A 5,182-nucleotide genomic window follows, 5' to 3' on the forward strand; every position below is an offset into this window, starting at 1 on the left:
ACCTTACCATTCAATATACCTTCCCAGAAAGGTAATTAAGAATCGCCCCTGGGGCCTTGCACCTTACCTTACCTTCTAGAAATGTATTGTTATTGACACTCACATTTTAATGCGTTGATTGCCGCGTTGTACTTAATGCCTGGTTACCTGTTCTTTTCTCCGTCTCAGCGTACAAACTATTAAGTTTTCCAGTCAACTGTGGTGCTATTCTGGTAACAAACGGTCACGTTCGCGTTTCTCGAAAACTCCTCCCCCCTACGAACCGCGCGCTCCTATTGGCCACAGCCCGCGTGATAATTCCACGCGGTTCCCATGGGAACGTTCGCGAAACACGAAAGCAACCGTTTGCCGTAACTGTCGCTCTTCGAGTTCGGACCGTGACGACAAAGGGACGTATGACCACGTCCGACCTACGTAGCACATAGCGGAAGTCGCGTCACTAGATTAACTGCGGTATTACTCGACACACCCTACTGTCTGTTTCACTTTGAGTGCGAGCTATACTCTGTTTCACCTTATGATGTACGGCAGGAAAGGCTACAAGCGCGAGCTCCTCGCTCTGGGGCACATCTCGGCGGCACAAGCTCTCGTGACTTAAGAGCGGCTGCCAACGCTATGAGCTCGCGCTTCTAGCCTTCGTTGCGGTACAACATAAGGTGAAACAAAGTATAGTGCGGGTGTAGGAGCTACAAGAACGTGCTCCGGGCTTTCAACGTCCCTGTCGAGCAGGCGCGCTTGCGCAGTGGAAGCCAACGTTCGTGCAAGATCGTTCGGGGTGATGCGCTCGTGCTTTAACCTCTCTTTCTATTGCACGAAGGGGAACAAGCTTTGGGCAGGATTCTAGAGCGTAGAAGATGGCGGCGATGCTTGTTACTCAACGATGGCTCGACCAACGCGTACAATGACGGGTTTTCCGCGAGCACCCGGTTGCCTTCGCGATGCACGACGACTGTTTCTGGCGACAATACCCCTTGTCGAAAAGCACCCTGTGATCGCAGTGTGACAAAAAGAGACGGCGACGATGAGAGATGATGACCGTCGAGCAACAGCTACTAATTGAATCGCACTGAAATTTTTCGCAACGGGGAACTACAAGGGCGCGGTTGCCCCCGATGATCACATAGCTAATGTCCAGTGAATGGTGATCAGAGCCGTGACGGCCGTCGTGAGTATCGCTGTCAACCGGCTGGGAAGAGACGGTTGGGTCGACAAAACCCCGGACCGAGGCAGCTGAGGCATGTGCGAAAGAAGGCTTTCGTCGCCACCATGACAAGCACACCGACGTCGTCGGGTGCGTAGACTAAACTTAGACTCTAACTAAACCTTCGTCACCGTCATCATCGGTGTGAAGGAGACCGTCACCATTCTGAAGGACTCCAACACTTTGCCGCAAACACCATTTTGCCATTAACAACATGGTGGTAAGTTGACGTTTAAACTTCAAGTGCACGCTTAGTACCTATGTCTTCAGTTGACAATTTGTTGCGGTCTGTAGCTACTGTCAATCACGCAATAAAATCTGGATGGGTTGCTGATGGCATTTTGTTGTATCAATTAGATATTTTACCTTTTCACGCCAAGCTGCTGGAATTGCAAGTCAGTCATCGGAAAGTCATGAGAACACTTTTCGATGCCCTGCAATAAACTACGAACAGGTCTGTCCTAAAATGAATCGTTACTTGTCTAGAAGCAGCAGTTTAGTGTGACAGAGTATGGAAACATTGTTACCCAATGTAGACGAGAAATTTAGCCAGTGTCTTGTGGATGGTTGTCATCTTCGTGACCAAGAAAAACAATAAAAATAGAATTGTCCTACATTCAACACACGTGTGTTTATTGTAAATGTTATTATACCAATTACGTAGATTGTCGTTTAAAAAGTGACAGTAACTCATTGAAATTAAAGAGTAGTGTGAGCTGGATTTTTTAACTTTGCCTGTAATGCAGAGCAAATACGCACTGTTGGCTTATCACCATCAAGCATAAACGACAAGCACAGGCAGAGTAGATGTGTGAAGGAAAAGCGAGCATATGTACTAAAAAAAGAACTGCTACGTAACGGAAAGAATGTCAGGAACTATCTTGCCATTGTAGTACGAGCTCAGTGGCTATGCACTTGCTTATAGCAGCCTGTGAATGTAGGATGCTCCCCTTATGTGGCAAAGCCAAAGGGGGAGGGGGTTTATGGGGCTTCGCTCCTTCCCTCCCCAAATCCGGCGGGCCCTAGAATATACACACAAATTCCGACACCATACCCCCCGCACCCCAAGTCATGAAAATCCCAGCCACCTCAACCCCCCTCCATCCTCACCCCCTTAGAAGTTCCTGGCCAAGCCACTACTATCAGCAGCACTCAATAGATAGTCAACATTATCAAGATAAACGAAATTTCTTTTGTTTTATGCACCATATAGGCAGTGTTTTTGTCTTTATATGCATGCAGCCAAAGCACACACCGTAGAAAACACTTGTGTGAAGCCTGCGTTCACAATGCGGTCCCCGTCAAACTTTCAAGGCGTTAACGAATTCCACAAATTAAAATTTCAGCGAAACGAATTCGTTTTGCAAAACGCTGGCAAACTTACATTGCGTTTTACATCATTCACCTTTGTCGTCCGATGAATCAGTAGTCAGCACTACACAAACCTCAATGAGCTTGTCGTTTGTTTTCTTGCCGTTGGGGCGATCGCTGGCGGTCGTGGCGGCGGCACAATTCTTTCTCAGACCGTTGGCTGCTGCCTCCGTGCTCGCGGAAACGTGGTTCCCTTTGTGTCAAGGTGAGGTTTTGAATCTTAATGCATGGCAACGCTGAATAAAGGTCTATTACCATCTTCATAATCTCAGCAACGCTACCGTACGAGCCACTACACCACCACCACTTTCAAGCTTCATAACACCGGCACAAATAGAAGCCAAGCCTTGCATCTCGCCAATCGTTACATCGGAGACGTTAAACGCCAGCTCACTGTGCTTTTCGACCCGGTCCTACCGCCGAATGGGCTCATCCAACAGCACGGAAGTATTCGTGTGCGCATTGATCAAGTGACCGATCGCATGTCAAACCCCAGCAGCGGTCGATCCGACGAGCATCGCGGCCATGTTTTTTCGAGTTTAACTCGCCGAGGGTACGGTTGTCGAGTTAAAACAATGGAAATAATCCCGTGCATTCTTGTTCTTGCGTCATTTTGTCGTCACAACCCGAACTCGAAAAATGACTGTTAGCGGCAAACAGAGGCTTTCTAGTTTCACGAACGTTTCATGGCAAATGGCGTTGAATCGTCACGCGCAATGAAGCCAATGGGAAAGCGAGGTACCTATGTAGGGACGTGTAAAAACGTAAAAGCCGTTTTTTTTTTTTTCGCACGAGCTATTCTGAAAATAAAAATAAGTAAAAAAGACTGCCCGAATTTATGCCCTCGCGTGCATTTCTTCAGCGCCGAAAGAGAAGAGCATGGCTTATGGAGACTATACCGGCATAATCACTGCAGTGAGCAAAGGAGCAAAGCATTATTAAAACTGCCCGAAGAAACTTTCCTGCATCATCCACAGAATGCTCACAACCGCTGCACTCTGTGTCGATCTCATGACTTGTCCTATACTACCACAAAGTGGTCGTTAGTTCTGTATCCATTTGACGTCTCCTTCACAGGAAAACAGGAAATTTCATTTGCAGCTTATGTTCACGGCGGCTTCACAAAGGATGACCGGTGTCGCAGCGCACCTTCACGTAATATTTTTTTTTTCTCGTAATGCCATTCGTATCGTGCAGAAGCAGGGAAAGCAACGACGCAAACGAGACACAAACACCACAAGGTCGTTACCGCGGTTTTCGCCATGTTTGTTTTCAAAGGCCGTAGCGAAATACTTCGAGAAAACAAGCTGAAATATCTTAGCTAAATTTACTTTACATCATAATTATTGAAATAATCTTTTGTATTTTATAAAAGGATAATATTATTTTTCTCTGTTTCCTTCCATTTTCCGGAAGGTAGCCTTTCCTCCGTTATTCGCTCGTTCTAACTCCCGGAGGAAAGAAAGAAGAAAACAAAAAGAACAGGGCGAAATGCGGGGATTTCTTCGCCCCAACTGCGTGCACTCGTCATCGCGACGTAGGGCATCGTCAGATTCTAGCTGACCGCGTGCGTGAACCCGAACGTTGGGGCGGAGCCTCAAACAAGAATCATTCTAGTTTGAGGCTCCGCCCCTTTTTTCTCGATACGTCACAACTCGAAAGGTTCTGTGTGCGACTAGAATAGCTCCCCTGGATCGCTAGGTTGGATATTTGAGAAAAGGTACATGGAAGTGACGTAATGCAAAGGAGGAGCGTATCCTAGCAACACTCACGTGGCGGCTCTGCCCACTTTGACGCCGCTACGTCATCGCAAACTTGACACCCGTCACCCGTTTCAGCGACGTCCGGAGCCAACCACCGACGAGCGGAAGTAGCTACGCATTCCCTGAGGCGTCCCTACGCGCGGGATACGGGGTAGGATTTACTACGACGCGGGGAGCAGTTCCTGCGTTTAGCGAAGGAACGGCAACCAATCCTGTGCGTCGCTGGCCGTCGCATCTGTTCTAGTACAGGTAAAAGTATTGAAAAACAATCAAAACCTTTTGGGCGTTGTTAAAACAAACCGCTTTTTTGTACCTTTTTGCAATACATTTAAGAATTAATTGGAAAGAAAGTTGTTCCAATATTATGCGGGATGTGCGCTACGCGCCTTCTTCAAACCAAAATGTCTAACCACGAGGAGCCGGGTGTGCCGGGGGCAGCGGAGGGGTCGGCAACCAACGGGGAGCGCGCGAGTGACGGCTGCTTTAGTCAGAAACAATTTTTTTATCTTTCGAGAACTTGCTATTGCTGTGCTCAAATAAGAATGTTTGGCGCAACATCTGTGATAATTCTTTCAAAGTGGTCCAGTGTTTATATGGTGGTATGCTAGTCAGAGGATATATATATATATTTTTTTTTCCTTTCGAAATTTAACTATTGTGCTCAAATAAGATCAGAGTGTTCAACAAGATATCTGTGATATATACTTAAGATTGCCCAATTGCTTACATGGTTCCAGTGAATGCTCAGTTTTACTTCCAAGAATGAAATATTACATTCCATGTTATCACACATTTATTCATGAAGTCACAGGTTTTTCTTTAAGAAATAACGCAATTTTCAAAACAA

The sequence above is a fragment of the Ixodes scapularis genome, unplaced genomic scaffold, assembly GCF_016920785.2.
Source record: "Ixodes scapularis isolate PalLabHiFi unplaced genomic scaffold, ASM1692078v2 ptg000827l_1___fragment_1__unscaffolded, whole genome shotgun sequence".
Classification (NCBI taxonomy): domain Eukaryota; kingdom Metazoa; phylum Arthropoda; class Arachnida; order Ixodida; family Ixodidae; genus Ixodes; species Ixodes scapularis.